We start from the raw sequence: 21,520 nt of genomic DNA on the forward strand, positions 1-21,520 counted from the left end.
TAATTTTCTAATTAGATAAATAATATATTGTAAAATTACATTATTTATTTTAAATATAGTGTCTTAAAAGTACAAAAGAAACATTATTTAAATGAATAATTAAAGTTTATTTTGAAAGACCTCTTTGAAAGAAGGCATAATGTGAAAGTAAATTAAAATGTAACACAACTGGATAGATTGGTGAATCTACATTTTTGAAATTTCTAAATGTAAATTATTCATTCAAAAGTATATAATTTACATAAATATTTCCATTAATTTTCCTTTGTATATGATTTTCTCTAGATTATTATTTAAGGAAATTTTACTCACTTATTTCAGATCTGAAAAAACAATGTAAACTTTTTACCCACTGGGATTAATCTTTGATCCCACTAGGATAACTTTAAGATAGCAATTTAAATTCTTATAAAATATCTTCTATGGGCTTTAAATTCAAAACATATATATTCTTCATATTGTTTCTTGGGGTTTTTTTTCTTGTTTTTTTTTTTTTTTGACTTTCACATTTCCTTTTATTGTTTTAGTTAAACTTACTGTTTTTTTTTTTTAGTTTGTTTGTTTGTTTGTTTTGTGGTTCACGGGCCTCTCACTGTTGTGCCCTCTCCGGTGCAGAGCACAGGCTCCGGACGCGCAGGTTCAGCGGCCATGGCTCACGGGTCCAGCTGCTCCGTGGCATGTGGGATCTTCCCGGACCGGGGCACGAACCTGTGTCCCCTGCATCGGCAGGCGGACTCTCAACCACTGCGCCACCAGGGAAGCCCTAAACTTATTGTTTTGACATGATTACAGACCCACGTGCAGTTATAAGAAATGATACAGAGAGCTGAAGTATGGTTTAACCAGTTACCAATGGTAATGCCTTATACAGTATAGTACAATTATCACAACCAGAATATTGACATTAATACTGACAAGAAACAGAACATTTCCATCACCACAGGAATCCCTTATTTTGCAACTTATAACCACAATCACTTCCTTCCTTCCCCACTTCCTCCTTACCTCTGGCAGGCACTAATACATCCTTCATTTCTATGACTGTGTTATTTCAAGAACTGTGTATAAACAGAATCATACAATTTGTAACCTTTTGTAATTTTTTTTTTTCACTCAACCTAAATCTATGGAGATAAATCCAGGCTGTGGTCTGTATCAATAGTGCATTTCTTTTTATTGCTTAGTACTATTCCATGGTATGGATGTATTACAGTTTCTTTGTATTTCTTTTTTCCTTTTGTTTATTGAAGTATATTTCATGTACAATATTATATAATTTACAGACATACATTACAGTGATTCATAATTTTTAAATATTATACTCCATTTATGGCTATTATAAAATATTGGTTATATTCCCTGTGCTGTACAGTGTATCCTTGTAGTTTATTTTATACATAATAGTTTATACCTCTTAATCCCTTACCCCGATTTTGCCCCTCCCTTATTCCTCTCCCCAGTGGTAACCACTAGTTTGGTCTCTAAATCTGTGAATCTGTTTCTTTTTTCTATATTCAATAGCTGTATTTTTTAGAGTCAACATAGAGTGATATCATACAGTATTTGTCTTCACAGTTTCTTAAACCATCACCCACTCAAGGTTAACCCACTGAAGGACAGTGGGTTAACCCACTGAAGGACCAAGTGTGACTGTTACAAATAAAGCTGCTATAAACATTTTTGTTGCAGGGGTGTGTGTGTGTGTGTGTGTGTGTGTGTGTGTGTGTGTGTGTGTGTGTGTGTGTGTGTGTGTTTATTTTTCCATCTATTTGAAATAAGCTCACAAGAGTGCAATTGGTTGGTTGTATGTTTAGTGTTTTAAGAAACTACCAAACTGTTTTCCAGAGTGGCAAAACACACACAGAGCAATGTCTGAGTGGTCCAATTTCTCTGCATTGTCTCCAATATTTGGTGTTTTCAGTGTTTTTCATTTAAGCCAATCTAATAGATATGCAGTGATATCTCACATAATTTTATCCTACTGGCTAGTAATGTTAAGCATCTTTTCATGTGCTATTTGCCACCTGTCCATCCTTTATGGTGAAATGTCTCTTCATGTTTTTGCCCATTTTATAATTGCAATTTTTGTTTGTTTACTGTTTTTGACAGTCTTTTTGCCTATTCTGTTGTTTGCACATATTTTCTACCAGTCTGTAGATTGTTTTTTCATCCTATTAAACGTACCGTCACAGAGCAAACATTTTTGGCTGCTTTTTAAAATGTTTGACAAAGTCTAATTTATCAATTTTTCCTTTTATGGATTCTGCTTTTGGTGGCAAGGCTAAGAAGTATTTGTCTAGATTTAGATATCAAAGATTTACTCTAGTGCATTTTGTAAGAGTTTTAGAACTTTACATTTAACACTTAATCATAAGGTATTTTGAATTAATTGTTACATGACTGTTGAATTTTGACAAATGCTTTTTTATATATCAGTTGATAAAATTATGTGACTTTTCTTCTTGAGCCTGTTGATAATATGTATGACATTTACTAATTTGTAAATAATGAACTATACTTGCATCCCTTGCAGTAAATTTGGTCATGGTACATAATTATTTTATGTATTGCTAAATTTCATTTGCTAAGATTTTGTCAAAGACCTTCGCATTTATATTCATGAGAAATACAGATCTGTATTGCTCTTTGTTTATACTTTTCCTGTCTGGTTTTGGTATCAGGTGATACTCTCTTCATAAAATGGACTGGAGTGTTACCTCCTCTTCTATTTCCTGGAAAAGATTGTGTAGAATTCTTCATTAAATGATTGGTGGAATTCTCCTATGAAACTATCTGTGCTTGGAAATTTCTATTTTGGGAAACTTTCAATTACAAATTTAAATTGTAGAGATTGCTACAAACAGTGCCTGAAGATGTCTATGTTACTGTATCCTGAGGGTATTTATTATGATCATATTTTCTTTTTTATATTAATTGTTTTATAGTAAAAAAAATAAGTATTTCCTTAGTTTTATTATCACACATTTCATTATTAATGAGCTTGGATATTTTATATGTTTGTCAGTCGTTCATATTTATTATTCTCTGCCAGTTTTCTATAAATTTCCTTTATCCATTTTATTGAGGTAATTGTAAATATTACCTAATTGATTTATATATACCAAAAATTGTGATATTTTGTTTTATCTATAGAAACCATTTATCCATTTTTCCATGTGCCTTTTAATTTATATTAACTCTTTCTGACATAAGGAAATACTTTTACTATTATTGTAGTTGTCTGTGGTTTTTATTCTACTTTTAAAAAATGTTTTATTTTTATAAAGATTATTAATTCCTGATATGTAAAACAATATGGAAATAACTCAAAAACATTATGTTGACTGAAAAAAGCCAGGCACAAAAAAGTATAAAGAGTCCATTTATATGAAATTCTAGAAAAGGGAAACTAATGCAAAGTAACAGAAAGACCAATGGCTACCTGGATCTCGGGTAAGGGGTGGGAAAGGTTGACTGTAAATGTCATGAGGGATATTTGTGTGGGTGTTTTGTAAATTGGTTATAAGTGCTCATTACACAGATGTGTAGATTTGACAAACCAATCCATCTTTGAGCATTTTGTTGCATGCCAATTATGCCTTATAAAATTATTTTTTAATTTATTGTTTATAATTTAGTTGACTTTATTCTACTTAAGTTTCGTTAATGTCCGTAATGCTAAATGTGAAAAACAGTCTCACTACCAGTTTATTCTTTTGGCAAAATTGCTTTTCACACATTTAAACGGTCCTTTCACTAACAAGGAAATACTGAAATAAACTGTAGAACGTTGTTGTCTGTTGTCTGCTAAGTTTTACCTCTACTTTTACAGTAGTAAGAACCCAGCTCTGCATGAGTTAATGTTCTAAATGTGTTTATTTTTCCACTCAAAATTTCTGGAGACTGTAAGATCTTTCAGTCTTTCAAACTCCCATGCTTTGAAATTATCACATTTGCAGAAAGCCTTCCAATTTTGTTTGAATTAAGTATAAACCTTTCAGTTCAGAGAAACTCTGTACCTTTTCACAATTCTACATTTTTTCAAAACTCTTCCCATGCTACAAGTAGCAAGACATAAATGGTTTACTAGATCATTCTCTACATTAGCATAATGAATAATATGTTACAAAGAAAAATACTGTTGCAAAGAAAACCTGCAACAATAGAGTTTCCTAACAGGTAACAATTTTTTTTTAAAATCAAGGATAAAATATTCTTCTTTCCCAGTAACTAGAGGCTACCTTGACCTTTCCAGTCACTCTAGGAGAAATCGAACCATTAATACATGTTCAGCCACAAGCATCCTTGGATAAGTTATATCTTATTGTCATCCCATTTCTTCTCATATATTCTAGACATCACAATATGACTTAGACCTCAAGCTCCCTGAGAGTTTAGCTCCTAAAAGTATAGAGAAAACAGCAGAAAACATCTTTCCCCACATTCTCTATTACTTACTAGACACACATTACTCAATGCCAGCTAACCTACAAAGGAAGGAAAATATGCAATCTGGAATAGGTCTTAAGGTGTTGTCTCCTTTGTCTTCCATCTTCAATGTGCTGGACTATCTGGCATCAGGCCCAGAAAATTGAGATTTACTTCCCTTTCTTTGAAGCTATTTCCTCTTGGTAGGGATACCCATCAGTAAACAAATATTCTTTGGCTCAATTTAGCTCCCAGGAACCTAGACTGAAGCCCTCCATTACACAAGGTTTCTCCCCAGTATGTTTGTATTAACGTGTTCCTTCCTCTCACCAATACTCCTTCAGAAAACTTCTCCCTCCCTAGTAGTGTTTTCAATGGACAGAAATTAACCCACATCAATCTTCAGTCCTACATGATAGCGTTTAGATACTTTCCATTAGCTCACTAGGTTTGTTTGTTCAATAAATGTTTACTGAGCTTCTACCTGGCTGTCTTATAGGTCAATAAACAATGCAGAACTCTTGCTTTCATGGAATGGCCAACCTAGTGGATCCTGCAAATGTCCTTGTGAGACGGCTTCAGACAGGCAGCATGCTGGGATGTAAGAAAGAAGGACCATAAAGAACCACACTAGCCCAGGCAGTTTTCTTGCTCTCAAAGCTCTATTTATTACCCTCTGGGTCATTTTTTCTCAGAGATAGGCTGTGTCCTTTGCTTCTTATATCCCCAGAAATATTGGGTTTAACTGCAGGTGTTATGGGGATACATTTAAGAAATCTAGAGAAAGATCATATAAGGGAAATGACTCACTTGGTAGAAATCCAAGTCAGAAGTGTAACTGGAATGATCCACGTTACTAGCTTGGAGTACAAACACAATCACCTCACTTTTACTTATTCAGTTTATTGCTTGAGTACCCACCTTCCCTCAGGAAGCGCCCTTATTTCCCAAGGCCTCCCCCAACTCCCATACTTGGGCAGGAAATCTAGGGAAGAGAGAGTAAAGCAGAAAGTGTGACCAGTACACGAATGCCGTGGCTTGAGTATCTACCACATGAAGCTACAGGTAGTCAGTCCTGCACATTCTGATGGCAGGAAATATGTTCACGGTGGCTATGATACTCCTATTGATTCAGCTCTTTTCTTCCCATCACCCGAGCAGCGTCCCCCTGAGCTCTAAGGACACTATTCTTTTAGAATTCTTTCAGCCATTTCCCCTAATGCTTAGCACAGTGTCAGGTGGGCCACGTTGGAGAAGAACCCAGCCACAGCCTCCTGAGGTGCTGGAATAAGTCTTCCCCATGGAGCTTGGTCCACTCCCCCTACATGGGGCCACCTCAGCACATCCCAATAAGGGATCTCCCCATTTCACATAAAGGGGAAAGACAAATGTTCCTAAGCAACAAACACACACCCATTTTACATACCTACACCTACACACAAACTTTCACTGGCAAGGACTGCCTGTTTGCCTTAAATTTTCATAACTTAGAGGGTCTTTTAAATCCTTCTCTACAATGAAGCAGTATCTTCCAAGGGAGTGTTCTTGGCTATACAATAGAAGTGGCACCCCATTCCAATATTAAATTTTCATAAAGAAAAGTCTGTTCCTCAAGAGTATGGTTATTGAATGAGGCCACGTAACCATTATTCAGGGCTTGAATGTTCATGGGGAGGAGAGGTAATTAGCTATTTGACTCTCCCCCAGCATCTGGTAGTTTTAGCCAACATTAGAATTTTTCTTTTTATTTGTAACACATGTAACTGCAAAGGATTAATATCCAAAATATCCAAGGATGCCAATGGTCAAGAAAGGATCAGTGTCGTAGAAAGATGGGCATTTCATACAAAGGAAACATAAATGGCTAATAAGCCTTATTAGGAACCTTGGAAATTCACGTGAAAAAACGATGACATCTATTTCACACCCACCAAGTGGGTAAAAAAATAGAAATTGGACAAAACCAAGTGCTGATGTGGAGGGATGGACATGCTGGTAGGGGAGCGAGTCGCCTCAACTCCTTGGGAAGACAGTGGGGCTCACTGGCCACTGCCCTGTTCAAACAGACCGTGTGTTCGGCGGGTCTGAGTCGTGGTGTGTTCATCCAAGCGGCGTCTCCAGCAGGGGGCCAGCAAGGCCTTTCCAGGATGGGCGGGGGCGCACAGCCCATTGCCCTGAAGGAGGTGCGATGCGTGGAAAACCGAGGAATCTCAAAAACCTTCCCAGCCCCCATGCATCAGGGGTGTGAAGCTTGGGGAGAAGCTAGTGCTTCCCCAGCTGTAACGGGTGTGATGCGCAGCCTCAGGTTGGCCCCAGTGAGCCTGCCGTTGGCAGTCAAGGCCTCAGTGGCCCCTGGCAGTCTGAGTGGCGCCAACCTGTGTAATGACACAGGTGACTTTGGAGGCGCTGGGACTTCCTCCTGGCTCTCTTGGACCACGTGCTGTGGGGTCCCAGCTGCCGTGTTGTAAGGACACTCAAGTTGTCCCGTGGGGTGGAGTGGCCCCGTGATGAGCATTGACTGGCCGGGCAGAGCGAGTGGGCCCTCCAGCCCCAGACCAGCCTTGGACAAATCTTCCTGCAGCCGTAGGAGATCATAAACGTTCACTATTTTTAGCATCTGTGTTTTGGAGTGATTTGTTATGTAGTTACAAATCATTGAGAAACCTTGTCAAACGCAGATTCTCTAACAATCTGCTGCCTGAGGCCTAGAATTCGGCACCTTAACAAGATCGGGGGATGCCAGCGGGCAGGTGTGTGGTCCACGATGAGGCTCTGACCCCACTGCAATGAGAGACGTCACACAAAACAGTGCAGCGTCAGCAGCCCCAGCACCACAGGAGTGGCCAGAGCAGCCAGGCTGCGAGGACAGCCCAGCACAGCAGCGGTGAACAACCTGAGCGCCGAGCCTGATGGGGCGGAAGGGTACATGGTGGACTCCGGAAGGCTCTGTGAGCCTGGCGCCTCCCGGTGAGTTCTGGTTCGGTTTAATTCAGTCTGTCCCCTGCACTCCAGAAGGTTCTATGAGTTCTGGTTCCGTTTAATTCTGAGTTTGCTCTGTCGACTCCAGACAAGTTAATTTTTAAATGGTGAAAAAATAATCTTTAAGCAACTAGAAGTCATAAATACAACAGGCATCTAATTTTTTAAATGTGATTTCTCTCTTTAATCATGGGACTTCATTTGATTTAAGGTAAGGATTAAGATATCATTCCTCTCTTTCTCCAAATAGTTCAGTTTCTAATCAATGCTTATTGAAAAATCAGCATTGAAAAATGCTTATTGAAAAAAATTGAAAATTGAAAAAATCAATGAAGTTATTATAAATATTGGTTTTTAAAATGTAGACTATTATAAGTTACATTGATAAATGCCAAATTGAATGTCTATGGATTCTCTGACGTGGAATGAAAGATTCCACACAAAAGTTATTTTTTGGAAGGGGGTGTACTGGGTGGTGGTTGAATGTCTTTCTTTAGATTCTTAAGCAAACTTAGGATTAAAAAAAAAGATTAATGAGGCTATCTATAGGTGATATAATGATAATTGATAGGTACTATGGCATATAATGCCATATAATGCTATAATGGCATATAATGCTTTGTGGACACTCTTCTCCTGGGGAATTTGTGTCATAAAAGCCACTGTGTCTGTACATACAGTACATACAAACATTAATAAACATCCACATATTGTTTGAAAATATATCCTTCGACAAAATATAGGATAAGAATTAAAATTAAACAGAAACTAGTTTAATGAAGATATGTTTTCTATCAGAGAGAATTCTGAATCGATATGGACATAAAAATAGCTTATTTGCATTTTGCAGATTAATCAACAAAACTGTCCTTTGAAAATATCAACAATCGTGAGGTTGATTTCATAGGGATTTCCCCACATAAATCATTCTACCATAGAGAATATCATTTTATAAGCAGAACCTCATTGTTTAGAAACCTCTCAGCATTGATCATCCTGTTAGAAGAAAATTATGTTCCTTAATAAATGAGAATCAATTTTAGAAATAAGTTAGGTCTTCCATTAAATATTTCTAAATCATTTTAATAAACAAATGTGTGTGAATATACATTCAATTTTGCTTCTATAGAAGTTACTTTATGAAACTACTATATTTTACTTAAAATTCATCACATATTATTCCCACATACAAGATATGTAGAAATATCCCTACAAAAAAACTCTATATAAATCTTTGAGAGTATTTCATGAGTCTTTTTGATGAAAATTAAAGTGATATTCACAACTTCTAGTGCCAGTGAGAAAAGCTTGGTGATTTAAATGTTTGTAATGCTTTTTATGAGGGGAGCAATTTCTTTCCTACTCTCCCCTTCTCTCTCCACCCTCCATCATAATTATCAACAATATGATGAAGAATAGATGCTACATGAGTCACTCATCCTGAAATAGATTCTGTGAGAACATGCCTATTGATTTTACTGTTCTGAGCTCTGTGTGATCATTCTCTTAACGACTAGAGAGATATTTAGAGACTAATTTAGTAAACACGTTCTTCAAGAGTTTCTTTTATAAATATCTTAAACTTGCCAAACTGATAAAATAATATATAGAGAATCTGAGATTGGGTATAATATAGAAATATGTGTTTTCCTTCAAGATACACTTTTAAGAAAACTAACAACTTTGCTTATGATTATTTGATATGCTTTTGATATTTATCATATTAAGGAAAGCAGTAACTTATAGTGAAAGTGCATTGGGCTTGAAGCGGGAGGACCTGGGCTTTAATCCTTCTGCTATTTACATCAGTGTGCTTTGTGGAAAAATGTGTTAAAGGCTGTACATGAACATCTGCACAATGGCAATGAGTCAGTAGGGCATTGAAAACTACACATGCTTTCAGATCAAAAAGCATGACTTTGGAGGAAAGATGCAGCACTAGATTGGGATCTAAATCCTCAAAATTCAGTTTTTCATCTACAAAAGTGAAAATAACAAGTGAATAACAACAAACAACAAATAAGCAAATGCTCAATAAATTTTATGCTAGATTTTGTTTTTCTTCTACTTTCATCCTTTAAGAACTTTAAGCAATTAATATAAACTTTATTATTGTTTCTTTGGAAAAATACCATGACTTAAAAGGTAGATATTTGCATCTTAAGGGAAAAAATTTTAATGTTTTTGGTTGCTTTTAATATTGGATGTTGGATAATCCTGCTACCCACACTCTTTCATAATGACTGATGGTAGCATGAAAAATTAATGCATATTTGGATAAGATCTGGTATATTTCATGTAAGTTTCTGGTATACTTTATGTAAAGTTACACAGTTTATGTAAATCTAATAAGTATTGGTTTAATATGCTCACTTGAAGGTAGCATATTTTATGAGACAAAACAGATTATGATTCCATAAATTTTCCTAGAATTTAAAATACTTTCAACATTTAATGGCATTAGGGGAATTCACTAAGTCCTAACTAAAGTTTCTAAAATATAATGCTATATATTTTATCCCTTAGTATTAACAATAAATATTTCTATTTCATAAGAAATATTTGTTATATTTAAAATGGTCTTTAATAAAATACTATTTTGAGTTCTTTTTTAGGCCTTATGAATTTGTCTTTATATAATTTTCCCTCTAAAAATATTCAATAGTCTAATTTTTAACTCAGTAAAATAGCAATCTCTGTTAGTTTTGCAGAAATTGTCACCACATATTTAGATAAATTTGTCTTGGCTAAAACTCATTCTTGAATTTTATCTTTAATATTTTTCATATTGTTTTGGTTCTTTATTTTATTAGCTAGTAGCATCTTTTGCACTCTTAGAACAACATTGACTAGCACAATATTTTTAAAAATACAAGTGTTTAAGAAATGTTTATTGAAAGAATAAAAAAGCAAATAATAAAATGATTAGATGGGGGAATACATCTTCTTTAGAGCTGAGAAAAAATATTTTTCCGTTATCTGTCAACATAAAGTTTAAACCACTGAATAAAGTCGAACACTGCGTGCTCAGATTCTCTCTCTCTGCCTGTCCCACGCTACTAAGGAAGATAAATGGAAACTGTACTTTCTCTTTTTGCCTCGGTCCTATTTCTGACCATGAAAACTGTCACAGTGATCAATTAACATTGTGGGTTTCTTTCTTCAGTGCAAGGGACAAGACTGCTATTTTTGAAATAAGTTCTATCTTTCTGTTACAGGCACAATGAATGATTAAATGTATCAGCACTGGAAATTATTAAACTTTGTCTAAGAATATAGGCAATCTTAAAGTTGACTTACTGAGATAAAAAAAAGTAGACATTTCACCTCATCTGTCTACTCAGAATGTACAGGGTATAATATGATGGTCATAATGAAAGGCAGAGGTTATTTTTTTCTACTTTCAGTGGAAATTTATTTTATGGAACAGAGAAGAACATTATCCCAACTCTTAAAAAGTAAGAGGATGAATCTTGTGAAGGACTATAATCCCTTCAATCTTGTCTTATATGAAACTTCTAAATATGTCTATTTTTCTTTTGTTTTGTTTGTTTTACAGCTGAAGGTAAAGCAAAAATCACTGTCTTACTAACACATTAATTCTCCTCTTCATAAAACAAATTTTGCATTGTTTTGACCTTTCTGGGAGAACATGCAGAGCTGACCCTTTAACAAGTTGCAGGGGGCACCAACCACCCCCAACCTGCAGTTGAAAATCCAAAGGTAAGTTCACAGTCAGCCCTCTGTGTCCTCAGTTCTGCATCCCAGGACTCAATCAACTGTAGATCATATAGTAATGTAGCAGGTATGTAGTGAAAAAAGTCTGAAGAGAAGTGGACCTGTGGAGCTCATGTTGTTCAAGTGTCAGTTGTATTCTTACTCAAAATCAAGAACAATATCAAATTGTTATATGCAGTGAACATATAATCTGGTTCTGTTATACATAAGTTCATAATCTTAGACTTTTCTGTGTATATTTAGGTGGACTCATACTTCTCTACAAAATGTCATCCTAGAAACATAACTAAGCTTGAATATGAGCGATTTGAACACCAGGTTTACTTTATTTTAAATTTAAGACTTAGAATCCCAAATTGCTATAATGTGATTTATTATATAAAATAATATAAAATGCACAAATTTCTTTAAACGAATTTTAGCAAGAGAATTATTTTTCCAAATGAAATATTGTCCAGATGCTCAATAGGTAAAACAGATAAAGTTGGTGGAAGTAGGAAGTGGGAGGTCAGGTGGGAAGTGAGGGTTAGCTTCATCTGCTTTCCCCCGATCTCCCTCTCCCATCTTTAGATCTAGAGACTTCTGAAAGATAATTTAAAAATCATTAGAAAACATATTTGGAGAACTATCTGTAAACTGTTGCTCTAAAATAGCATCTAACAGGTATGTGATAATTCAAAGGAGGGATTCCTTTTAGTCAAGTATTCATTGTCAGAGCCCCTGCTCTATAATTTATAGTTTAATTTTCAAGGAAAAGTTTCAAATTTAAGTTTATTTCTACTCTCCTTGAATTTGGACTGACCTGTGATCTGCTTGACCAATAGAATGTGGGAGAATTGATGTCATGAGGTTTGGAAAGGTAGACCTTAAGCCATCTGGAAGCTCCTATATTAACACTTTTAGATTATTTCCTTGTGGCCACAGCAACTTGAGAGAGCTTAGAATGAATGTCCACTTGCAGCTGAGCCAGATCCCTAGTTCACCCACCAACTAAACACAGCAGCATGAGAGTCTAGGTAGGGTGGTGGCTTTCCTGTTGGCTTATGACTGAGGAGTTTCCTAAGATGTGGGCTGGACAGATGCACAGGGACCTTTTGGCTAGGGTACCCATGTAACCATCAGGTTTAGTTAATGTGACTAAGATCATCAGCGTGTCTGCTTTTGTGGGTCCAGATATGGCAGTCAGTATACCCAAAGTATGATAATTTCTAGAGACATCAAGGCCTCAAAAGGTCTGTGAAACCAAACAGGTAATTATAGCTGATCATAATCATATGTCTGCACTTCTAGGTTTAACCAAACTGTCAGCATATCAATAGAATACATTTGTCAGCAAGAAACAGAAGCTTTGCTTAATAATGGCTTAAATAATGAGAACAAATTGTTCATAGAAGTGTGCATCCAAAGTTAGGACAGACATCAGATCAGTGGATCCAGCCACTAAAAAATATTCTAGAAGTCTCTGTTCTTCTCTCCAAACCACCACCCAGAATGTTACTTTATTCTGTGGCTGATTGCTTCATGATCATAAAGTGGCTGCCAGGAGAAACTGGGGCTAAGACTTCCTCATTTATCAAAAGCAGGAATGAGTTATTTCTGGGGGAAAAAATGGTTAGGAATTTTGTGAAATTCTCCAGGAACTATTTTGTCTTATTCAGCCTAGTGGACTGTAACCTGTCCCCAGGAAAGCGGGTGGCTTTGCTCTGAGCGATAGGCAGTGTTCAGAGGGAGTTTGCCTGGAATCGTGGGGGAGCCTGAACAGAACAGAATGTGGAGGCAGATGCCTGAGGAAGAGGAGGACAATGAATGTCAGGCAGCGAAACAACATTCACAGTAGTCTATTCATTCTGGATCGCAGAAGTCTGCAGTGGTCAGTATTTCAAGTGTGTCAGTGTGTGTGGAATGGCCTGTCTGCTTAGTTCATCTTTAGGTCTAGATTGCTTTTTCTGAGACTGAATTTCTCTCATATATATAATTTTTTCCTTTTTATATTGAGGTATAATTGATATATACATTATATTATTATCAGTAGGACAACATAATGATTCAATATTTGTATATACTGTGAAATGATCACAGTAAGTCTAGGGAACATCCATCATCACACATAGTACAATTTTTTCCTTGTGATGAGAGCTTTTAACATATCGCTTAGCAATTTTCAAATATGCAATAAATTACTGTTACCATGAGGTATATTACCTTCCCATGACATTTATTTAGTAACTGGAAGTTTGTACCTTCTCATATATTGTTGAATGTGGATAATGTCTTATAAGTAGATTCTGAGGAGTGTTTAAAGGTATTTAAAGATATTAAAGAAATACCTTAGAATCATTTTAGAACACAGGCTTTATAACCTAGCATTGTCCTTCGATCCTGGGAACTCAGCCCTTTTAGTGGTCAACTCTTTTAACCCCACTAACCCCAGTTCTGCATCCAGGTTTTGAAGGAGTGGTGAGTCGTCCCAGCCACAGATCCTGGATTAAATGTGCTTCTCCTTTTCCAGCACCAGCCATCTCATCCTATGCTTCAGTCACCTGAACACAGGGCTTCTCCCAAAGTGACCACCCTCTTCCTTCTAACCTCCACAATGACCCTGTTGCCTAAGGCTTAAGGACCCCAGATTCTGTGGTCTGCACAACCATTCTCCCTACCACTCTGGGTTTGGTTAGTGAAGGACATTATGGGGCATTATCACAGGCCTTAGAGTCAGATAGAATGGAACGAGTCATTGAGCCTCCACATACTGGCTCTCTGACCCTAGGAAACACACTTAATCTCTCTAAGCCTGCTTCCTCCTCTGTAAAAATGGATGTAATGAGAGCACGTAGTCATCATTTTTGATGTTTAAGTGAGTTCCTGCAAGTAAAGGTATATTAAGAACCATGCTTAGCACAGATCAGTGGCTGGATACCTGCTAATTAGTATTGTGCCCACTATCTCTTCCCTTCTCTCTCTCTCTCTCACTCTTTCTCTCTCTCTCTATCACACACACACACACACACACACACACACACACGCACACACACACACAAACATACAGTGTTACACACATATAGAATGTTCAGATATGTCTTCCCAAGGTCCCAGACTTGCATTGTTTCCATGTCATCACTGGTTGCCATGTTTATTGATTGAATTCAGTAAGTGAAAACCCAACTCAGCTAAATCTGGGGAAATATAATAAAAACCGTGACCAGCTGAGCCTCAGAGAAACATGGCTGAGCACTTGATGTAGATAGATAACACCACAATTTGCTCAGTCAACTAGATTTTAAACCTCACAGTAGTTATTTACCACTCCCTCTTCTCTACAACCAATTAATTTCTAAATCCCACAGATTTTCATTCCAGAAACTCTTTCCCATCTGTCCCTACTCTTTGGTTTCCATGGCTGTCATTCCACTGCTGCTTGGCATTAACTCTTTCCCAATCTAGCTTATGGACTTTGCTTCTCTTTGTGTTTGTGTTTTTTTTTTTTTTTTAATTCCAGCACATTCTACAGATCATCAAAAATTCCATTGCCTCTTTTTTTTTTTTTTTTGACATAGACCTTATGTAGCTGGGATAATAAATTTTTTAGACAACTAAGGTCAGTTTGGTTTGCTGAATCATAGTAGTTCTTTTTTTATTATTATTGAGGTATAATCAACCTACATCAACATTTTGGTTCCAAGTGCACAATACAGTGATTTGATATTTCTGTACATCACAAAATGATCACCATGACATGTCCAATCACCATCTGTCACCATATAAAGATATTAGAGTATTATTGACTATGCTCCCCAAGCTGTACATTTCATCCCTGTGACTCATTTATTTTGTAACTGGAAGTTTGTACCTCTTAATCTCCCTCACCTATTTCACTCCTCCTCCAACACACATCCCCTCTGGAAACCACATGATTGTTCTCTGTAACTATGAGTCTGTTGTGTTTTGTTATGTTTGTTTATTTAATTTATTTTTTAGATTCCACATATAAGTGACATACAAGTATTTGTCTTTCTCTGTATGATTTATTTCACTAAGTATAATACCTTCTAGGTTCATGCATGTTGTGATGGCAAGATTTCATTCTTTATAGTAGCTGAGTAGTAGTCCATTGTGTATATATAACACATCCTTTTAATCTACTCATCTATTGACAGACACTTAGGTTGCTTCCATATCTTGGCTATTGTAAATAATGCTGCAATGAATGGAGTGATGTATATATTTTTCAAATTAATGTTTTTGTTTTCTTCAGAAAAATACCCAGAAGTGAAATTGCATATGGTGCTTCTATTTTTAATTTTTTCAGGAAACTTCATACTGTTTTCCACAGTGGCTGAACAAATTTGCATTCCCACAACAAGTGAACCAGGGTTCTCTTTTTTTCCACATCCTCACCAACACTTGTTATTTTTCTGTCATTTTCATAGCAGTCACTCTGACAAATATGAAGTGATATCTCATTGCTGTTTGATTTGCATTTCCTTGATGTTTAGGGATTTTGATCATCTTTTCATATGTCTGTTGGCCATCTATATGTCTTCTGTGGAAACATGTCTATTCAGTCCTTCCCTTTTTTAAATCAGGTTGCTTGTTTTTTTTTGATTTTGAGTTATATATATTTTGGATATTAACCCCTATTGGTCATATCTCCTGAAAATGTGTTCTCCCATTCAGTAGATTGACTTTTCTTTTTTTTTTTTGATGGTTTAATTTGCCGTGCAAAAGCATTTAAGTTTAATTAGGTCCATTTGTTAATTTTTGCTTTTATTTCTTTTAAATTAGGAAACACATACAAAAAAAAAAAAAAACATTGCTACAGCTTATGTCAAAGAATGTTCTGCCTATGTTCTCTTCTCGGAGTTTTATGGTTTCTGGTTTTAGGTCTTTAATCCATTTTGAGTTTATTTTTGTATATGGTGTGAGAAAGTGTTTTCTATACACTAAAAATGAACTATATCAGAAAGAGAAAGCAAGAAAATGATACCATTTAAATCACATGAAAAGGAATAAAATACACATGAATAAACTTAACTGAGGAAGTGAAAGAACTATACTCTGAAAACAATAACACATTGATGAAGGAAACTGGATATGAAACAAAGAAATGGAAACGTACCCCATGTTAATGGATGGTAAGAATTAATATTGCTAAAATGTCTACACTACTCAAAGAAATCTGCAGATTTAATGGAATCCCTACTAAAACACCCATGGCATTTTTTCACAAAACGAGAACAAATAATCCTAAAATTCATATGGAACCACAAAGGACCCCAAGTTGCCAAAGCAATCTTTAGAAAAAAAAAGAACAAATCTGGATGTATCACACTCCCTGACTTTGGCTATACTACAAAGCTAAATTCATCAAAACAGTATGGTACTGGCATCAAAACAGACACATAGATCAATGGAACAGAATAGAGAGCCCAGAAATAAACCCGTGCACCTATAGTCAATTTATCTATAACAAAGAAAGCAAGAATATACAATGGAGAAGAAAGAGTCTCTAACAAGTGATAATGGGAAAACTAGACAGCTACCTGTAAACAATGAGATTAGAATGTTTCCTCACACCATATACAAAAAAAAGCCATTAGATTTTAAGGCTTGAAAACAACTGTCATTGACTCTATACTCTCTGGGGCCACTGGGGTGGTAATATCACTTCAAAGACCATAGGTGGTAGACCTACCTCTTGGTGCTGACCAAGAGGCAGTGACCTCTTGGCACTGGGCAGAGACCTCATCCTCTCTGCTGGTGGCACCACCCTGAGGCATTGGGACGGGGAGCCTGGCCCAGTGAAATGAAGCAGGGAGCCTCACCCTCTGAAACCAAGGAGTAAACAGCCTTGCCATTCCAGCTGTACACTCAGGGTCCATGGTGGGTGTTTCAGCCCTGATGATCTTCCCTTTTCTTGTGGAAAAAAAAATGCATATTTTCAGCTGGATAACTCTATTGTTCTACTCTATAGAATCTCAGAAGACCCAAAGCCTTCCTTTATTTCATCTATTTTCTATTCCCTTTTGTTCAAACTAACAAAATCTCTGTTGGTATAACCCCATCTTTGTTTCTGGCTTCTGTTGAGATGGCTGATTAACATCATGGGTAATGTCTTTATGGAGTGATTGTCCAAGCCAACCCTTTAATGTACATTCCAGAACTATTTTTTTCTTTTTTTGCTTTTGCTTAACAATTCCTTCTTCAATTCATCTCTCTCCTCTCATGTTTTACTTCAAGCAGTAAGAAAAACCCAGGATGCATTTTCAAGACTTTTGTTAGAAATCTGCTTGGCTAAATACCCAAATTCATCACAAGCCTTCTACTTACCCCAAACCATTAGAATACAATACTCCCAAGTACTTGTCATTTTATAACAAGGATCACTTTTCCTCCAGTTTCCAACAGTATATTCCTCATTGCCATCTGAGACCTCTCTGGAATCACCTTTCAGGTACATATTTCCACCAATACTTTGTTCATGATGATATATGTATCCCCTAAGATGATAGACACTTTCTCTACAGGTCTCCTCTTTTCTTTTTGAGCTTTCATCACAATCACCTTTAAGGTTTATATTTTTACCAGCATTCCCTTCAAGACAACATGAACCTTTTCTGGGATCCATGTCAAAACTCTTCTAGCCTCTACCCATTACCCAGTTCCAAAGCCACTTCCACATTTGTTACAGCAGCACGCCACTCTTGGAACCAACATCTATATTAGTCTGCTTGGGCTGTGAAAACACAATTCCACAGGCTGGGTGGCTTAAACAACAGAAATTTATTTCTCACAGTTCTGGAGGCTGAAAGTCCAAGATCAAGGTGGCTTCAAGGTTGGTTTCTGTTGAAACTTCTCTCAGTTTGCAGATGGCACTTTCTTCATGTTTCCTCACATGGCCTTTTCTCTGCTCTTCCAGAGGAAGATAGAGCTCTGGTATTTCTTCTTCTTATAACTGATGAGGGCCCCATCTTTATGACCTCATTTAATCTTAATTACTTCCTTAGAGGCTCTGTCTCTAAATACAATTGTGTTGGGAGTTAGGGTTTCAATATATGAATTTTGAGGGAAATAATTTATTACATAAGAGTATGCTTTAAAAGTCCATCCTGATTTGAAGATCAGAAACATATTCATTCATATTTTTTTCAGAATTTTCTAGGATTTTAATTATTACCTGCATTTTTTTTTTTAATCAGTTTGGACAAGGTTATATTATGGTAACAATTTTTGAAATGTAAGCACCTTAATAAGTAAATTCCTACTCCTCAGTTTTTGTAAGTTTTTCTTTAGATTCCAAACCTTTGCAAAGTCTATCTCATTCACACACAGAAAGCAAGAGCTGGAGGATTGTTCACTAGCTCTGAAATGCTTCAGTCGGAAGAGACATACTGTACCACTTGTAAACAAGGTTGAAAATATAGATGCTGTGTAGTAAGTGGCTTTGCCACATTTTTTCTGATTATAAAAGAGTACCTAAATCATAATTGTTTTTAATTACTAAAGGTAAAATGTGAAAATTAAGACATTTTAATACCAATAGCTTTCTTTTTCCAGTTGACTGTATATGACATAGTTTAAGCCAATTGTCCCCTAATACCATTAATTGTGACTAATAGAAGTAACATTTTATTGGCTTATATTTATAATATATGCATATTTATGTTGTATTCTATAAGTTACATAACAGTAAAATATTATGTTAATTATACAACATAGACAAAAATAGAAATTTAAAATGATTAAGATATAATTGAAGTTCTAATATGTCTTTCTTCATTCCTATTAAACATATCCAAGGTTGGAGACAGCTCCACTAAAGGAGATCATTTTTATGAAAATTTAATGTGAGAAGGCAAAGAGTTGCTGACAACTCCCTTTCATTTCTGGCTGGGCTATCTGAGGGGTCTCTTTCCCTCAGCATTCTCCAGAATAGAACTGTTACTGACCAAGAAGGGGCAGTGAGTCTGCTGCCTCACATACCAAATGAAAGAAATGCTAGCTACCCTTCTGATGCTACCCCAAAAGTAGAAGCCAGCAATGGAGATGAGAAAGCTGTCATTATATCTGTTTTTGGTCCATGTGTGCAATTCTGATTAAAGAGACCTTCATGCGCTATGTAAGCCAAGATTTTGGTGGTAATTCTATAGCGCTTTTTGAGACTCATGCTCAGGCCATTTTATTTCTACAAATGAGAGCATCGGTGGTGCCCCCAACCTTTCTCTCCCCTGTTCATGTCATTGATTGAAACGAAGCCGGTGGTTCTGAAAGACCCACACTGAAGCTTTGGTAAGCTGAGTATTTGTTCACACATCTGCCTACAGCTGTCTCCAGAGAATAGCCACTTGTCTTTCTTTTCCACTTTCCAAATATCTTGAGAGCACTTCCATTTCACACTGTAACCCAGAACCATATGGCCAAAATAATCCTGGAAAAAGCAGGAGATTTCTTATAATAGTGAGTGAGTGAATGATTCTCTGAGGAGAACAGCCAGTACAACTCATAACCCACATCAGAGATAGTGGGCCACCTGCATTGTTCTATAGTTAGTTCACTGATGCTGCCCAGCAGAGTGCTTTCTGACTCTTCTTGTGTGGTTGTCTCTGTGGATGGTGTTTGAACAAGAAGCATAGGGGACAATGAAGCCCACCAAGCATGCTGCTCATTTTACAAACCATTTCCCCTCCTGTGTGTCTGTGCTCTTTATTTTACTTGGCCTGACTACATCCTTCTGCTTTGTAGTGAAGGCAGCAGGCAACATTTATAAGATGTAATTTTAAAAACATGTGAATTTATTCTTTTAAGAATTAAGTTTTGAAAATAGATATCTTATTGCTAAATAAGGATAGATAGGTAAATTGTTTACATCACTCCAGTATAAAATATATAATTCTGTTATTCAGAAAAGAGTGAATTTAGTGAAGACTGCATGATTACATCTTGAAATACAAAAAATTAACTTTAATACTCATCTCAGTAGGAGGGCTACTAAATTTCTCAGTTCTAATTCATGGCTGCCTATAATTTCAACTTGACTCTCCATTATCAAAAAAATACTGCTGTGAATCCTTATTACCAAAAGCAATTGAACACTACGAAATGGCCAAAATGTAAATAGGTAACATTAAAGAGAGAAAAATAAACCACTCAACATACACATACATGCTGTAAGAGAAATATTCAAATTAATCTTCTCCCCAGGAGCTTAATAAAATATACTATTTAAAACATAAAGTAATTGGGAAAAGAATATATGCCCTGTTTATGGTCAGCACTGCCATTATGCAAAATGTAAAGAGCCTTCGAGGATATATTAAGGGAGACGTAAATCAATATACTGTTTCTAGTGTGACGTGATTAATTTGTGCAACACGTAGGATATATATATAAACTTCATGACATTCCTTTTATAAGAATCCATTAGCATGCACTTCCTATTAAGTTTGTGAAAGAAAAAATTCTGTAGTAAGATATTCTCAAATTATCTATAAAGTTTATGCAGACATTCTAAAATTATTGTTTATATACCAGCTCTGTTATGCAAATAAGTTCTACTTCTTGAATTTTCTGGATTGGTTCCATGCAGACATGACTATAAAATTCCAATGAGGTCTTATTTGTTATAATAAAGTATCTAGAATCCACCTCAGTGACCTAGAATTCAATTCAGACAAGCTTGCTTTAAAAAAACAAAAAAAAAACCAATATTATTGAAAGCATCTTAAAATATATTTACAGAAAAACTAAATTATGCTTTTTTCTCCTTTGGCACTGTGCTAGCTCAGCTGTAATTTGCTCATGAAAAACTAAGAGAATATATACCCCTATCATTAATAATATTTTTAAAGGTCACATACGGTAGTTAAGTGGTAACCACAAAAGTTGAGTCCATCATTTTCTAACTCTTCTAAAGCGTGACTTTTAGCTCCTTCTTCTCTCCCCCATATGCCCAATATTTCCACTCCAACATTTAGCCCAGCATTCAGCCCAGCATTCTTACTACCCCCAATCCCCCCACTCCAGGAGCTAAAGCAACCAGAAGAAAACTTCCACGAATTACCACCACCGTATTCAACATCAATGAGCCTCTCTAATCACAGTTTTTGCCCTCTCTCCTGTGTCTTTAACTAAACTGCACTAAATCTCATCCTTGTTAACCCTCTTAAGGGCTATCACTTCAGCAATTTCACCATCTCCCATCCACATCACCAAGCTTTCATTCTCTTCTAGATCATTGTGGTAAGTATATATGCATTTTGTCTTACTCTCATCTTATCACCCTCAAGGGCTCTAGGCCATCTTTCCCTACTGGCCCCTTTCTCTCCTCTTCAGCTTCCAGCAACATTTCTCAGTTGGTTGAGTGGAGTATACTTCTATC

This window comes from Grampus griseus (genome assembly GCF_964374135.1).
Source record: "Grampus griseus genome assembly, chromosome: 13".
Lineage (NCBI taxonomy): Eukaryota > Metazoa > Chordata > Mammalia > Artiodactyla > Delphinidae > Grampus > Grampus griseus.